Raw genomic sequence first — 18,155 nt, forward strand, 5'->3', positions numbered from 1 at the left:
TGCTTTGCTAGAGAGCAAACTGATCCCTACCGAGCCAGCTTAAGGGAATCTGCCTGGGAACTAGAAGCTGCCTGCAAAGGTGGTCAACAGAAAAGCACTTAGCAGGCTCAAAGTTTAAAACTCCTGCCTCAGCAGGCTCAAGACCAATCTGTCCCTGCAGCCAAAATCCCTTCCTACAGAGTAGTCAACAGCGTTTATAAAAAAAAGGGGTGTTTTTAAAGCTTCTCCAAAGGCCAGATTGGCTGCCAAACGTTGCACTGCTTCACGCATGTTTATTACGGCCTCCAGCAGGCGAGGCCCCGGCCTCGGGAGCGGCCCTTACCGGAGCGCCGGGCGCTCCTCCCGCTTTGGCAGCGGCCGCGGGGTGTCCGGCTCTCGCGGCCCCGAGCCCGGCTGGCCGCCCTGGCCGCGCTCCCGCCAAGCACGATCTCTGCCTCTGGCAGCCGGGCCGGCTCCGGCCGGCGGCTCTGGCCCGCAACCCCGGCTCACCCCCGGCCCCGCGCCCGAGCTCCCCGCGCTGCCCCGTCCGCAGGGGAGGGAGCGTGGGCAGGCACCGCCCCACGCCCCGCTCCGCCCCGCCGCCTATTCCCCGGAGAGGCGCCCCGGGACGGGCAGAAGGCAGAGGCCGCAGGCGGGAGTGGAGCCGTAGAGGCAGCGGCAGCGCTGGCGAGTGAGTGTCCCGGCGAGCGGCGGACAGAGCGGGGCGGGGCGGCTGGGCCGGGGCCGGTCCGCCCTCGCCACACGTGATGCCGCGGGGAAGCGCTGAGGGGAAGCGGAGATGGGAGCACGGGCTGCGGGAGGGCCGGCGGCGGGCAGGGGCTCTCCTGGCGGGACGGCACTGCGGGGAGAGCCCTGCCGGGAGAGCTCTGCGGGGAGACCCCTGGCGGGAGCGCCCTACCGGGAGAGCCCTGCCGGGGAGCGCCCTGCGGCCCGGGCCGCGCTCCGAAAGCCACGTGGGAGCCGGCCCGGCCCGGCGGGCGGCTCGGGGTTCCCGGCCGGGACAAGGGCACAGCAGCAGCAGCAGCGCCTCAGTGTGCGAGGGCGGCCCGTCGGTGACACAGCTGGGTGCAGGGAGAGCTGTCCCCGGCGCTGGACCGGCCGAGGTGGTCGGGCGCATTCTCCAAACAGAAGTGTTCATTATGATCCAAATACTCCTTTTAGTAAAGTACCTTTGCCCTTGTAATGAATGGGTTAGTGATGTGTGTTTGAGGTGCCAATACCTAAACTAGAGGGAAAAGAGAAAGGAAAGAGTTCAGGTACCATAGATGCAGAGTTTAGCAGAAGGCGCCCCTGTCCACAGCAGAGCTTGAAATTACATGGTTTGAGGCCCCTTCCAACCCAAACCATTCCATGACTGTATATCCTTACAAGATAACATTTCAGAGCACTTATTTTTTTGCCTGCATTGCTTGGACCAGAATGTTGGGGGGAGTAATTTTTTTTTTCTATTCACCTCGGCTTTTCATTTTGCTATGCTTTCGTTCCCTCACCTGTTCTGTATCCTTTTCCATTATAGAGTTACAAAGTCTTTTTGGGTTTGGGTTAAGGTTCATTTAGTTATATCTGTGTTAATTCCAGACAATTAACTTCCTCATTTTTTGCTTCAGGTATTTTTTAATTTCCTGCTTCTGTAATTTTTGCTATGCTTTGACAATATCAAGGTAGCAACTTCTGTAGAGCTGAACATACAGTGGCACAACTGTAAATATCTCCATGACCAAGTTGTTTCCTGTAGAACTCTGTAAGGAATGAACTTGTTTTATATACTCTCCAGCTTAAGTGGGCAGTCAACCTGGAAAAGCAATTTCTTGGCAATTAAAGTTGTTCATTGTGTGACAAAGGCCATTAAGAGAGGCCTTAAATTTCATATCTCTGAACAAAACATGGGCAAATTTTCATCAATCTTCTCCCCTCCTCTTGAGAGAATTCTTAAAAACTTAGACTGTTGCTACAGTGTATTTAACTGGCACTCATCTCCTGCCCTCACTCTGTCATAGCTGCCAAAATCATATGAACAGTAACATGTCTTGTTACCTAAGTGTAGAACAGCTTTCTCCTGCCATGATTAAATAAATGCTAAACAGAACAGATGTCTCTTTTACTGTCTGTCTCAAAACCTGAATTTTCAAAGAGGTTACATGTTAAACAAAACAAAAAATGGCCTTTCCATGCATTGCTAATGTTTTTAAACCTGCACCCGACTGCTGACAAATAGTAACTACTTGATATGTGCATCACACTTAATTTTCCTTGGGTTCTTGCAGCCTGTTTGCTCTTCACTTTCCAAATTAGTGTGGTTTTCTGCCATCAGCTTTGCAAGCAAGTTTCTTTGAGCTTGTTCATGAGTTTGTTTTGAGACCACTGGAATACTGAACACAGCTTCACTCCATCATGGAAGAAAGAGTGTCATGTTGTTGGTATGTGTCATGTCATCCACTCCTTACAGCTTTTCTTTTTGGTGACTTTATATGTGTGATTAGAGTTTTCTGTTGCTCATTTTCTCCTATCATTCAGCATAGAAATATTGCTTGGAGTGCTTTATTTACTGCAGCGTCTCCTTTTTATCCTTTAGAAAGGCTTCCCATGTCAGTTCATGCTTTCCTTGGCTGATGTTTGACATGGAAATATAGGTGCCTCCGGAGAGTAGAAGGCACAAGCAAGGCCTGGTTTGCAGCAGATGTCCTGCTGTTTCTGCCACCCACTGTTCTGCTGAGCACAGCCTCTTCCCTTGGAAAGTGTCATCTAGCACTGGCCTTAGCCCTCCTATGAGTGGGAGGCTGGGCTGGGTGACCTTCACAGGTCCCATCCAACCAACATTCCTCCAAGTCTGTCTCTGCATTCTCGTAACTCCCAATAGTAACCCAAGTGTCTGTTTTAAAGGAAGTTTCCTCTTGAAAATTACTTTCATCTGACTGCTCATGTAACCCCAGGTTTTGCCAGTTCTGCTTCTCTTGTTTATATGGCTGTGTTTGTTCTTGGGGAGCTTCAGGGAAATGAGGTTATGTGACTGCCTGAACTACATTGTGAATGTGCAAGTGTAAGTACAGGCACAAAGGTATAGTCATGGGGGTGTCATGGAGTGAAATAAGAGAGTAAATTCCAGGGGTACATTGTGGCATTTGCCTTCTGCTGCTAGCTCTGGTATGCTTTTGCTCTCTAACGGATTAGCCAAATTATTTTTCTGTAATTGAATTTTTCTGTAATTAATGCTATTAAGAGTTACTGTTGATAGAAGAAAAAGACTCTACCTTTCACTGTAGTTTTTGTCAATTCATTTCTAGAGCAATGCACTTTTCTATTCCTATTCAAGTCTTCTTGTATGTTTCTCACACTCTAAAAGTTCTTTGAACTCGAACCTGGTCAAATAATTTTCATAATGCTTTTGATTTGAGTAGAATTTAATGTGAAACTTGAATGACATTTTAAATGACATGAACTGCTTAAGCAGAGAGCATGTGCTGTAACAGAACACATTTTCTATATGAACTGATGCTACCTTTTGTTTTCTCATCTTCCATAGATTTTTTGCAGTATTCTGACAGAAAGGGTAAGTATTACATAGATAATTGACCAAGAGACAGGGGAAATGGATGGACCCAGTCATGTCATTGAGTTAGCAAATGGAACACCCCTTTTCATTCTGTCTCTCCAAAGAGGATGTTTAATACCTTTTTTCTTTAGAAATTGAACTATTCAGGCAGTAGTAAATCACTGTTCTTAACCCAGAATCCATAGCTATCCAGAATTTTCTGCTCTTTTTCACTGCAAAGGTTTAATTACATTTTATGGACCGTGTCAGATACAGCTCTTTTCTCCACTTCCAATTAATGTTAAAGAAAGATGGGCTGTAGCAGGATAATATCATGTCCTATTGATTTACAATTATGGTGTTGTTGAAGAATGGCCTTTACATTAAGATTTTTGGCCACTGTGATTTCTGTAAGTGTGTCAGCTGTTCGCTCTTAACATCTTGAGAAAGCATATTTGATATCACTGTCACTCCTGATTTCTCTGTCTTACAAGACACCTCTTTTCCTTTGAAATTACCTACATAACCACCTCTCTCTGCACTGTTTTGACTGTAATTGCTCATGACCTTTACTAACAGCCAGAGTTACCATTGTATTGCTGACATTCTGACAGAAGTTCTTGGTCACATGGAATTGCTTTGTCTCATCCTTTCTCTCAAGCACTGCTTTTTTTCCAGTGCTGTGGGTGGCTACTAAGTGCAAGGGAGATCACCCCACCTTTGCCAAGCTTCAGTTGTATGAGAGTAGCTGTATTAGAATAATGCTGCAATTTGAAAAATTGTGCTATCAAATAATACCAGAGTAACTGTAATTATCTGTATCTTCTTTCTCTCCCCTCATTTTGTGTAGCCTGATGCAGCCCACAACTTCTATCACAGCAAAATTCAGGTTGGAAGGGACATGGGGAGTCACTCATCCAGCCTCCTTACTCAATGCAAGGTTGTTTGTGTGGCCAGACCAGGTTGCTCAATGTTTTATCCAACGAGTCTTAAAAACCTATAGGGATAGAGACTACACAACACCTCTGGGCAGCTTGCTTCAATTTTTGTCTGTATCATGAGAACCCTTTTCCTTGCATGAAGTTGGGGCCTCTCTTATTTTGGTTTATACCATTTGCTTTTCAACTCTGACATGCACTGCTGTAAAGACCCTGGCTGTGTTTCCTGGATAACCTCAGGTATGGGAAGACTGCTATTAGGTCAATTGAAAGCCATCTCTTCTCAAGTTGAAAAGGCTGTTCCTGAGGTGCTTTTCACAAGGCAAGTACTCTTGCCCCATGACTGTCTGAATGCACTGCAATTTGTCCATATTTTTTCTTGTTTTGGGCCCCAAAGTGGGTGCAGTATTGTAGGTGTGGTCTAGTGAGTGTCAAGTAAAGGGAGATTGTCACTCTCTGTAATCTGCTGGTTGTGTTCCCATTAATACAGTGCAGAGTGCTTGCTGCCTTGGCTGCTTGCTTTGATCAGCAAGGTATATTCATGAGTCCTAAGGTAAGGATATGTAAGGTAAATCATTGAGATGTCAAAGGAAACATGGATCCCAAACAGTATCATCTTGACTGCTGTACTGCACTTCTGGCTGAGTCTTGGCTCCAGCAGCAGTCAGGGTTGTAGCCCTCCTTTTAGAGAGGAAGCAGATGCAGATAGTCATTTCTCATCATGTGTCTAGAAGTCTTGCTGTTTACTTAGTATTCCAGAAGTGTTAGGAATGTTTGTTGGCATTATGCTGCTTCCTGGTAAAAATATCATATACAGTTTCAGTAGTGTTTTGGAATGTTAGTATAAAAGACTTCTCTCTTCTCCAAAATACCTTTTTTACACCTGATCTAGACTCAGATCTTGTAAGTTTCTCTTGTATATCTCTCCATATCGGGGCCTATTTAGCCTGGAGAAGCGACATCTAGAAGAGAGGACCTCATCAGTGTCTGTAAGTATTGAAGGCAGAGTGCCAAAAGGATGGAGCCAGGTTCTGCTCAGTGCTGCTGAGCAATAGGACATGGGCAGAGGCTGGTGCACAGGAAGTTCCACCTAAACATAAGGATGAATTTCATTACTGTGCAGGTGACCAAGCACTGGAACACATTGACCAGAGAGGTTGTGGAGTCTCCCTCACTGTAGATACTTGAAAGCCTTCTGGTTGTAATCCTGTAAAAAGTGCCCTAGGATAAGCCTGCTTGAGCAGGGAGTTGAAACCTGTAACCCACTGTGGTCCCTTCCAACTTGACTCCTTCTGTCATAGCCTGGATTTCATCCTGTACCTCTGCTGCCACCTTTGCAGCTCAGGTACTAAATGTTGTCTGTGCATCTTGTGAAATATGTCAAGTTAGTACATTTTGCCTTCTGGTGGGCAGGCTGGTTTGTGTGCAGGACTTTCAATAATTAAAGTTTTATTGTTTCTGCTGACATGTGGTACTGATAAGAATCACGAGTGTGTACCTCAGCACTGCCCCCTTCTTTAGTCTACTTCCCAAGATGACAGACTTGCATTTGAAATGTTAAGTTTCATTTGTAGTTGCTGACAAGAGATGCACCTCACATTTTTCTCCACCAAATGGTGATGCCTGAGTGACCAGCCTAGGTTCTGAACTGTAGGAAATTAAATCAAGGTGAATGCTACCCTCTGGCTCATCGAAGGCTATTAATAGTGTTCTTTCTGAGTCCATTTAATTGAGCCCAAGTGCTTGTTGTTTAATTTACACATTAAATTAGGCTAAGGTGTGGACACTGAATTTTACCACTGAAATTAGTATGTCATTTTAATTGCCTATGGATTCTGTGCACTGCAAGTTCTGTAAACAACAGTTTTATTCTTGGTTGGATCTCAGAATGTGTGAATTTCTCTAGAAATCACAGGTAACAAGTTAGATAATTTTCCATCAGGAGAGGCCCAGTCTGATAATACTGAAAGCTTGAAGAAAAATAGAAACAAACCAATTTTTTTCAAAACATTGCTGAGAAAAATGGTCTTGGAAGTGAGATTGTAAGTAGTGAGGGAGAAATAAGGGTCTTGTTCTGGTTTTCTGTTGAAAGAATGGTGTTTGCAGTGGTTTTGAATGACAGGTAGACCTAGTAATGTCCTCCTGCCTAACTCTTGCCTCCCTTTTGTGATGACATTCTTTTGGCCTCTGTTTTTATGTATTTTCCTCTTTTTAATAAAAATTGTATGATGGCAATATTTGGAATGAGTGCTGGAATATGTAGTCATTGGGGGGATTTAGCCAACCCACCTCACCTGGACTGCAAGGACATTATTCTACAATGGTTCTTGTTAGTGTTTTAACTTGAGGAAAACTGGAAATTCCTTCATGGGTTTTGTGAAAAGCTCATGGAAAAAAAGGGGAAATGTTAGGAGTCTAGAGAAGGAACTTGATAACAAGCACCCATAGTAACAAATTTAAGAGAAAATTACTAGATTCAGATTTTTTTATCTCAGAGATCAGAAGATAGGACTAGTTGAGAGAGAAACTCACCAGCATCTGTGAATAGAAGAACTGAAGTCAACTGAAGAAAAGAGTTTTCAGCAATAGTAGTTTGGTGCAGATGATCAGATGAGGGATGAAAAAAAATACACTTGCCATGATTGTCAGCTGAGATGTGATGGTTGTGGATTTATTGACAGGAATAGAAGGAGGATAATAGGTATTAATTTCTTTATTCCCCTGATTGCATACCTGCACAGGTGCCCAAGGGAAACTGTGGCTTCAAGAACGTCTTGGGCCCAAACTTAATTCTGGCAAAATAAGAACTCTAAAGAGGAAGGGATAAGCCTACAGAGCCTAGAAAATGGAGGGGAAAAGATTACTAAAAATTACTGTGTAGAAAACATAATCTTGAAATGAGTGTCATCTTTCAGATATGTTTGAGTGTGTATCAATTGCTGTTGATCTTCTTTGAAAAGGCTGTTAGTGAAGCCTTCAAAACTTAGATTTTCTTTGGAATGAGTAAGTAGGAATGTGAGCTCAGTGCTCCAAAATGTTTTCACTGAGAGGACATGGAGTATAGCACACATATGGAGTGTGGCTTCATGTACTGTGTAGCAGTGCTTCAGAAGTCCAGTGCTGCTTGTGAGGTGCAGAGATCATGCTTGGTAAGTGTTAGGATGGGATGTGGGCATAGGAGAACAACTAAATTTAATTTTGATGGGATTGCACTGACCCTGCACTGTATTACTAAAGTGTATCAATAACTGAGAAACCATATGAATGGAGAGGAATGTTTCAACACAGTTTATGGAGTGAAGCCCCAGTCCTGATTTTGCCTTAGCTGAAAATTATGTAGGGAGTAAATCCCAGCAGGATGCTTACCTTGCACATAGACATTTCATACATCAAACCACTAACCTGCCCCAAGGCTGCAGTCCTTGCTGTGATGTAGTTCAAATATACCTGCTATGAAAACTTTCAGGATATGAATCCAGCCACAGGCCAAATCTTACTGAAGCTTTCTGAAGCTCATTTCAAACATGATAAGTAACACAAAGTTACATACTCAGGAACTGTCTGGCTAGGGAGAGTGCCCAAAGGGAAGGTGATATGAAGGGCTCAGAAAGAAGAATCTCTGCCTTCTCTGGACTCTGTAGATAGAAACAGTTCTCTTAACTGTTATCTCTAGCAGGGGTCAGATTCAAGAGGGAGTGAGCATAAAAGAAAATCAACCTCTAAGAGATTTAAATTATACTACAGGTTAATGATTTCTTTTGATTCAACTGTCCTGAGGTAGTGGGCCTTACTTCATTATTTGGTTTCCAGGCATAATTAATGTCTCAGTAAGGTGAATATGTAAGTGGTTACAGGAAGCCTCAGCCTGCTTAACAGAAACAAAACATCTTTGAGAAGAAAAGCAGGTGAGCAGAGAAAGAAAAGGATTTGATACTGGTTTTTCCATCTTTCTAGTATGAGACTTCTTTCTGAGATATACTGACTGGCTGGTTATTCCTCTCCCCCCTCTTCTTGTTTATATTTACCTTTATTTATCTTGTCAAAATACCAAGAAATTTAGGTCAAAATATATCTGGATCCATCTGTTCATCTAGTCTGTTCTTTTACTGCTAGTAGTTATTATTATATCTTTTAATTAAGTATGCTTAGTGACAGTTTACTATATTAATGGAGGCCATTAAGCATCTTTAATTTTGTACAGGAGGAACTTTAAAATTTTCTTCATAATTTCTGTATAACAAAATAATCTCTTTAATTTGTCATGTTGTAGTCTATATGTCTTAACCTGTAGCTTCTGTTTCAGTATTGGTTTAGGTGGAAACTCAAATCAGGCTCTGTATTTTAGCTGTCTTTAGCAGAGGTTTATTATCATTGCAGTCTTGTGAACGCAGGACATGTTTATTCATTGACAGAGATCCAGTTCTGTTTTGAGTTTTGTTAAGTGTAGTTATTCTTTTGACATAATAACTTTGTCCTCTCAATCTTATGACGGACTGAGAAAATTATCAAGTCCATTATTGACCTTTCAGTTCTTTGATTGGTTTTGGGGACGCTTTTTTTGGGGAGATTTTGAGATTCACCATCAGTGTTGCTGCAACCAGATTTTGAGCAGAGTCTGGAGGGTGATGCAGCAGACACAAGAGCTGGTAGATGATACTAGAAGGAAGGATAATTTAGGATAATTTGTCTTTCATGACCTTCCTGCCACATCAGGTAGTTTAGTTTGATATTGGTTAGGTCAAAACCTAATCTATTGGGCTAATTTTTGGGATTCTATATGGGATGGATTATTTATTTGACATCTGCCCCACCCCTCTGTGGTTCTCTGTGCCAGCCCATTAAACCATCTGCACACAACTACATTATCAGCTGAGTTTTTACTTCAGGTAGTAGTGATGCTTTGGGAGTTTAATTAGGGAAGAGCGTTAGGAAATATTTTCGGTGACAGTGGAACAGTCTCTTTTAAGCTTGATGATTTTTATCTCTTAATGGGCATAAACTCCCCAGTAATCTACTTTTGTGATCTATAAACACTCTGCAGTACTAACAGCACACACAATTTAGTGTTTACTTAGACAGCTCTGGTTGGATCCCAACTCTCATTATTTCTGCCTTGTGGGCAAAGCTGCTGCAGATGCAGCTTTTGTAGCATGTTTTCTGAGCTACCACATTACAATCACTTAGCTGTCTAAGAAATGTGTCCTAGCTTACATTGTTGTTTTTGATAAAACTGTGACATTGCTGTGGATTACACTCATATGTATGTGCAGTAGTTTACCTGTGAGTCACATATGCAGTGGATAAACAAATGTGTGTGTAAGATTGTTTATTGTATGTCTAGAAAAATAGCAGTGTCTCTTACCTACAATTGCCACATCAGCAGCTTAGAGGAAAACTGTGTGAGGGTATAGATTTTTAGTGGTACCATATCAAAGTGATGTATCTCACCAGCATGCTATCAATAGAACAAATAAAACCTGTATGCCTATAAACAAAATATAAGTTATATATTTTTTATATTTATTAAATAGCAGTTATTTCAGAACTACTTGGGATCAAAATCTGCCATATCTGTGAACTAAAAACAGTTTTTGAGATGAAAAATAGACACAACCAGAAAGGCTATTTTGTGGACTCAGATTTATAGTGGCCTTTATGTATAATAAGTAAACCAGGATGGCTGTCTTAGAACCTCAAGGCACAAGTGTGTGTAGCTTTGTACCCAGGGAGCAGAAGTTTCAGAGTGGGAATGGTACTGGGGAGCTGTGCATCTGTTCTTGAGGCAGTGGTGTCAAGAGACTTAGGTTGTTCATGCACTTTGCCTTCTTTAGGTGCTTTTATGTACAGCTAGATAGATGTACAGCTAGGCTGGCACTGCTCTGTCTTTGGCCTGTCTGAGTTCAAGATGCATTTGGGCAAAGCTCTCAGGCACATGGTGTGATTGTTGTGGTGTCCTGTGCAGGGCCAGGAGTTCTACATGAGGATCCTGATCAGCACCTTCCAACTCAGCATATTCTATGATTCTGTGATCTCCTAGGAAGTAGAAAACTTAGATTCATGCCCTTTGTCCCAAGGGCTCTAACCCATGTCCCATTTGGTCTTGTTTGGCCTTTTGAAGCTAGATCACAGTGCAGAAAGCAATGCAAGATTCATGGGGTCAGAAAGCACTCAGTGTAGCACCTCAGGATTATATTTCTGAGTGTATTTAGGAGGCACTGCATGGAGTAAGAAGGGTTGGGAATCCAACACTTCATCTGCTTTTCAGGGTTATTACTGTTTGGGATAGTAAATTTCAAAAATCAAGTAATTGCAGAATGTACCATCTATAAAGAGGCAGGGAGTGGAATCTATACTAGAAACCTCTCCTTGAGGTATCAGGAATGTACTGTCTAGACCTCAGAATTGGTCTCTTGCAGTCTTCATGAGTCCAGTGTTCCTTTCCATGTGTAGCATATGATTCAAACTGCCTTTTATGTTTACTTTTAAAGGAGGTCTAAGAGATTGTCTCATCCAGTTCCTTGGCAAAAGGCAAATTTTGCAGCAGTATGTTATTTCTGATAGAGGTTTGCTGTCTTGCTGTTGAGGATAGGCAGTAGTGAAGGATTTCTAACTTAGCTAGTTATCTACACTCTTCCTAGGCACCCTGCTTATCAGGAGGTGGATAGTCTTCCTAATGGCCATCTTCAGAATTTGAGCTTATTGGATCTTCTGTTAAAGCAGATGTGGAAAGAAGCTTACAGCCTCTTTCTCTTCCAGTATGATTTCATATTCTTAAAGGCAGGATGCTATTTTCTCTAAAAGAAGTGATCACAGTACAGGCTCTTCATTTCTGTTGTTTTCTTCTGTCAGTTTTTGTTTCCTGACCTGTGACTGCTCTCTCTGTCCAGCTGATCACTGTTCTTTACATGCAGTGCTCAAAGCTGGGCGTACTGGTCAATTTGTGGCCAGATTAGAGCAGGATATTTTTTCCACCCTGCCACATTGTTGACTCATGTTGACTTCATGATCATTGTAAATGTCAAATTTCTTTCTTTGGAAGTGCTGTTACACCAATCTTTCCCCAGATTTTGTTTATGTGGTTGATTATTCATGGCTTAATCTTAGAACTTTGTTCTAGCCTTACCTGAACAGCTGCTGCAGAGCAGCAGTTGTGCAGGGGCTTGTGACTGTCTCATTAGCCTTGTGCACATCATTCAGTATTTTCATTACTGGTGCTTCCCTGCTACTGGAGTGAACATAACAAATCCTGAGCATATGTCCAGTTTGAGATTCACCTCTGATAAATATTAACTAGTCTTTCTAAATAGTTTTGGAGTTTGTTGGTTTTTTGTGGGTTTTGGGGGTTTTTTTGTTTGTTTGGGATTTTTTTTTTTTTTTGTTTGGTTGTTTTGGATTTTTTTTGTCTAAATACCAGCAGTTCTTGTTAAATCATGTTTTTCTAGCTTGCATGTGGGAGTATCGTGAGCATTATCAGTGTCAAAAGTTCTACCAAGGTCAAGACAAAGTAACTGGTATGGATCTAGACAGATGATTTTCAGATGATTTCTTTTCAGCATCTGCACATTTTAGCAGTGGTAAAGATGAGAAACTGCCTCTATGTGCACTCTAAATATTAGGTTTTATTACTAAGAGGTCTTCATCCTTCTTTCTTCCATAGGAGCTGACATTGGAAATAGGGTGTATCTCCATCCAAGCCATGTCCCCTAGGTCTGCCTGGGCAGTCTTTTGTGGTGGAGGACACATCAGGCCACTCTGCTGAGCAGCTCCAGATAAACCTTTGTGACCTGGGTATTACTTTACCAGTTGTCCTTCTGCTCCTGTGCATATAAGCACATTCTGAGTCAGTGATCCCTGAATACTTGTATCTTTTGGGAGAAAAGGGTCCTCTAGAGGAGGATCTTTTTTATTATTATTTTTCCCTTTTAAAAAGGAATAAGGGGCTAGTGAGTCCTAAAATAATTAACACCTTGTTTTACAGAAAACTACTGGTGTTCGGTTTTGGGTTTTCTTTTGGTTTGAGGAATTTGTGCTCTGAAATGCTGAAGCAAACAAGTGGTGATGTTATAATAAACAAAACTTTCCTGTAAAACCTGTATAACTTGGTTAACCCACCAGGCTTAGGCTGTCTCTTTTAAAAATTACTGATTTATGTTAACATCTGTTTAAATCAAGCATTGAGGAGAAGAGCTACTTTTTCTTAATAACTTGCATCCCTTTTCCCAGGCTTAAGCTTTTTTCCTGCTTTTCATGCTCTTTTATTCTTTTTATGGGTTGATGTTATTTGATACCATTATTCAAGGGTGTATTGCTTGCCTATCATCCTTTTAGGGGATTTGGAAGCCTGTCATCAAAAACCTGGTCCCACAGATCAGCCTAGAGGTAGTAAATGCCTTGCAGACACATAGGGATCTCCAATCTATAGGGATTGTCTGTGGATCCTAGAAATGCACTCACCTGAAAATAATTCCTATGTAAGGGTTAGCTTTCTGTTCTAGCTTTAAAATCCACAGTGATTGCACTAAAACCTGAAAACTTGTACCTGTGGAAGTGCTTCTATCCTAAGTGAAAAAGTACTGAAGGACAATAAGACTCTGGAAAGTCTGCTGCAGGAGACCCATGCATAATTAGTGGAATTGTCAGTCTGAGTAAGTTTTTACAAAATTAATCATAAATATCTTGATCACATCTTCCTTTGTTTGCTGATACAGAATTTTCTGCCAAAATTGAGACTCCTAAACCTTTTGATTCTGAAATACTGCATTTGTATGTTATAATACAGTATTTTCTATCTTTCTTACATAACAAGAAAGACTTATGACTTTTTTTTCCCCCAAGAGTTCAGGATTCTTTCACTGATTTATTTGAAATGCTATATTAAAAGAAAAACATAACACAACTTAAATCTTATACCAGTTAATCTTACTGCCAGCCATAATTCCATTTGGGCTTTGGAATAAGCATCAAAAGCTGAGAAAGTTTTCATTTTCTTGTGCCCATTATCTAAAGATTAGAGCAAATAAATGCGTGTACTTTCTCATTAAAAAAAATACAGGGTCACCAGTTCTGACTCTTTTCATTTCCCTTTAATTTGTCAATTTTTTATCAGCTCTATTTTGCTGATAGAGTGGAAAGAAGGAGACACTGAAATTAATTAAATCTTCTTTGATATTTAACTTTTTCTTTAGTGTCTTGGGGAGCTCCAAGCAATAATCAATCAAAATCACTCCCCTCTGTCTATTCTCAGGGGTACTGTAATAATAACCAATTAATGCAGCTCTAGACTGGACAGAGAGGTCTTGATTAGCCCCTACAAAAATTGATTGCAATTAGCAAAATTCTGGTGTAGCGGAAATCACCAGTTAAAGTGTTTTTTGGAAAAAAGGTTTACCATTTAGCTTGCTTGAAATACTGAAATACAGCAAAATTTTCACTTTGTTCTGCCCTTTTTTGACCATGTCTAAGGGATGAAGGCTTTTAGACACCTTGAGCCTCATTTTTAAAATGATCTGCCATGGTCAGTTAACTGCTAATGTATCAATTAACAAAAAAAAAAAAAAAATCTGTGTGCATTGCTTGCCATAATTTTCTACGATTCCACTTCCTTTGAAGTATTACTGCCCTAAAATCAAAGCACACACACACCACTGCAGAGCGTTTTAGAAATATATGGTGTTATTCTGGTGACACCAGGTGTTGGAAGTAAAAAATGTAATGCATTATGTATTCAGAAGCATGCCTTTACTAATTGATAGTTATTGTGGGGTAAACGGTGAGCTAGTGAGGGTTTGTAATTTGCCAATCATTTGTCTGTTTTGAAAGAAATATTCATGTGCTGAAAGTCAGAAGTTATTTGATCATTACCTGTCTTTTAAAGTCATATCAAAAAGACAAAATGTCGTATGATTTCTCTTCTTTCTGTGTTTTAAGTATTATACTGTTTCTTGATTTACATCTGGCTCTCTAATTATATTATTTAATTTTTCCTCAGTTAATTAGCATCACTAAGTGAGTGTTTGCTTAAGGAATGCAGAAGTGAAATTAACTGAGATTTCCAGATGTCCCTAGATACTGTCAAGTCTGGGAGAAATGCTGTTCAGAATAATAACATTATTCCTGTGTGTGGGCATGGGGAGTTGCCCAAGTCTGCTGTACTGCACAGTATTTGGGTGGGGAGAGTGGCACTGGGAGGGCACTGATTGATTCATTCAAGAACTGAAACATAACTTCCTATGGCAAACTTGGACTAAGAAGTTATTTAATAATGTTTTGTGCATTTTCAATATCCTGTGAATAATGCTTATCTTTAATATTTTCAGGTAGCATCATTTTAACTCCAAAAATACAATTTTTGGTTAATCTGTAAAATCGCCCCTTCTTATTCCAGTTTTTCCTTGTCAAATGCATTTGGTGTGAGGGTGTACCAGTGTTCATCCAGAACTACTTCTTGAAACTCCCAAGCTGTATTTGCTGTGAGCCAAGACCTTTCAGTGCAAGCAGTCTGTTTTTAAAAGTGTGGTGCTGATTGTATTTACTGGAGGCTGTTCTCTCTATTTGTGGCATAAAAATAAATCATAAGTGGTGCTTGCCAATTTATTTTAGTAGGAGCAAAGTTGCTGACAGGAAGACTATTTGGTTTTTCTATTGTGTATCAGTTGTGCTGAGGGGTGCGTGTTGAAAATGTCTGCTGATCCCAGTGCAAGAGGCAACTTTTCACTTAGAAGGATAGAGAGGTCTTGGGACTTGCTGTTCCCTGTCCTACTTATCCTGTTTGCTCACACTGAAATTTGAAAAGCATGTGGAAGTGAATTGGAGGGTACTCTACATACTACTGGATATTTGGGATCTATTTGGAAAGGTGGGATCCCAATAAACTAGCAGCATGTATGAATTGTTTTCTTATTTCCACAGCATATCCTGAGAAAGCAGGAATACAGTGATCCATTGTCACTTCTGCCTCATGTCCCATGGTATGGACAGGGGACAGTAGCAGTTTCCCTTTCTCTGCTGGGTTCTGTGCATCCCCTTTGCTCTGCTCTGTTGACAGCTAATGTAGCCAGTTTTGCCAACTTCTTATCTCTTCATTTTGGTCTGTATTTGGGGTGTGTGAGGAGGCTGTTGTGGGGAGATATTAAAGCTAGTCAGAGGATATGCTAATTTGTAATGGTGGCTTAATCTCCTTTGCATGGGACCTGCTCCAGTCCTAAATTGGCTACATCTTAAGATGTAGCTTGAGGCATTCAGAACATTTTATACTGTTATATTGCCTAATTCATGCCAGTTTTCTCAGCATAAACTCTAGATTGATGGATAGGTGTAGTTGGACACTCTCCTAGATTTCAGTGCCTTAAGGTATGTGAGTTTCTTCTGATGTGCCCATAAAGTAATTTGGAAGGCTTATGTCTCTAGAATGCTAATTTTATTTTTAAAAATTTAAAAGGTCCTTTTCAGCTGCTCTGTATGCTGTCTTGATGCAGAAATGTATCACAGATGGAAACCACCTGGTTTGTAAAAGTAAAATCCTTCACAAAAGCCATTAGAGTGTTTCCAGAGCAGGGTGACCAGGGTGGTGAAAGGCCTTGAGGACAAGACTCACAAGGAGGGGCTGAGGTCACTTGGCTCATTCAGCTTGGAGAAGAGAAGGCTGAGGGGGGACCTCATCACAGCCAGCAGCTTCCTCGGGGGGGCAGTGGAGGGCAGGTGCTGATCTCTCTGCTGACCAGTGATAGGATATGAGGAAATGGGATGAAGCAGGGGCAGTCCAGGCTGGGCATTAGGAAAAGGTTCTTCACTGAGAGGGTGACTGGCCACTGGCACAGGCTCCCCAGGGAAGTGGTCATGGCACCAAGCCTGTCAGAGATCAAGGAGAGCCTGGGCAATGCTCTTAATCAAATGGGTTAGCTTTAGGCAGTCCTGTGAGGAGCAGGGAGTGGGACTCTGTGATGCTTATGTGTGCCTTCCAGCTTGAGAGAGTCTGATTCCTTTATTGCCTTCAAATGATGAGTGCCCCAGAAGCTCTTGTCTGTGGTCCCCAGGCATATGGTCCTGCACTTTGTATCATTAAAAGCCACCTTACTTCCATTACACAGTTCTTAGGCCATCTCATGTGGCTGTAGCATGAAATTATGCTCTTCTGGATGCATCACACACAGATGTGGTAGGCAAACAGCTAATATCTGCAGTGGGATGACTAAGAAATAAAACAACACTGATTCCTGAGGAATATGACTGGTAACTTTTGTCTGTGCTTATCACTTCTTATTTTAATATAGTCCATTATAATCTTCCCTTAATTTACTCCTTGTTCATAGACAGTTCTTCCCTATGACTTGGTCTGGAGATGTTTTCACTGATTATTAAATAATGAACTCCAAGCTCACTGTGTTATCCTTGTCAGAGTAAGTTGTTTAATGACCCTGACCTGGCTTTTTTTGCATTCAGAACCACATTGCATATTAATCCCCTTCTCATTTACTTCCAGCACTTAATTCTGTTCTGCTTTCTCTATCAAGCTACTATCAGAAATTCTTTCTCAAAGGTCACTGAAGAGAGGCTGCAGAGCATGTATAAAGTCATTTTCATTTATGTAAATATTTTATTTGTAAATAATTGACTCATATAAATTAAGATGAATATTATGTAATCCTGTAACAGTCTTACCCCTGCTATAAGATGCCCTTCATTAAAGCTTCCATCCAAGCATTCTGGAAGGAGAACTGGCAAGGAGACCTTGAATTAGAGTAAATTCTGTGTGTCATCATAAAACCAAAATAGCTTTTATCTGCAATTGCAAATGTATATGTAGAAATAGGGAATTACTTCCATCAGTAATTCTTGTGAGACTCTTGTGGCTCCATAAGAAGATTTAAGGGGTTATGTAGCTGGTTTTCCTTCTTTTTCAGTAAATACTGATCTTACAGACCTGTGTTAAATTTTGCATTACACTATAAAACCTGTTTCTGCATCAGAGACCAAACCACTCTTTACCAGAAAATAAACATTTAATTATATAGGACACATAGAAATTGGAGATTTCTTGTCTTGCTTTGACTCTACCAGGCAGGAAGATATTTGACTTTGGTCAGTATATCTTATGGATTTGAAAGCAAATACTCCAGTGCCTTGCTAAGTGCAATTTCAGTCTATTTTGGATGTCCCCAGAATATGTATTTGTTTCTTCTGTGTAGAAGAGAGGAGGCCAGTAAATATATTTAATTTGGGATAAGGATGTTGAAGTCTGAAACATGCCTCATGTCCTTCCCTGTTGAAGAAGGACATGAGGCATGTTTCAGACTTCATTGCAGGAATTTGCAAGTCATTCTTAGAGAGCAAAAACCAAGACCAGGACAGTTGAAATAACTCATTAATTCTCTTCTCATGATGATCTGTGACTTACTTGTTCTGTAGTAAACTTGTTACTAATTTCTAAAGAGGAGTGATATGCCTCAGTGGGATTGAAGTTAATTCTGAACATCTGTTTGTAGTTCTTTGTAGTTTTTCATTTGATGTCTTGTTTTGGTTTGTATTTTCTTGCCTTTTATTATATTAGAAAATGGTGGAAGAGATATGTGGCTGAGATATGGATTGGGTTTTTATTTCTGACTTGTATTAAGTTACAAGCTGAAATTCACTTTTAAAATCTTTTTGTTAAATAAAACTACCCAGATAGCTTACCAATGTAAGACTTGCAT

At 41.0% G+C, this 18,155-nt stretch overlaps 1 protein-coding gene across 2 annotated transcripts in view; it reads left to right on the plus strand.

Annotated features, from left to right (window-relative positions):
• The first annotated feature begins 514 nt into the window (after positions 1–514).
• The window catches only part of GGACT (gamma-glutamylamine cyclotransferase), a 28,605-nt gene continuing 10,964 nt past the window's right edge, over positions 515–18,155 (plus strand). The window contains exon 1 of one of the 2 annotated variants that reach the window (XM_054654780.2): positions 515–670. The gene's annotated coding sequence lies outside the window, so the exon portion shown is untranslated. Of the gene's footprint in view, positions 671–3,528; positions 3,548–18,155 lie in introns of those variants that run through there. The other variant, XM_054654781.2, reaches the window with a different exon arrangement.

The sequence above is a fragment of the Agelaius phoeniceus genome, chromosome 2, assembly GCF_051311805.1.
Source record: "Agelaius phoeniceus isolate bAgePho1 chromosome 2, bAgePho1.hap1, whole genome shotgun sequence".
Lineage (NCBI taxonomy): Eukaryota > Metazoa > Chordata > Aves > Passeriformes > Icteridae > Agelaius > Agelaius phoeniceus.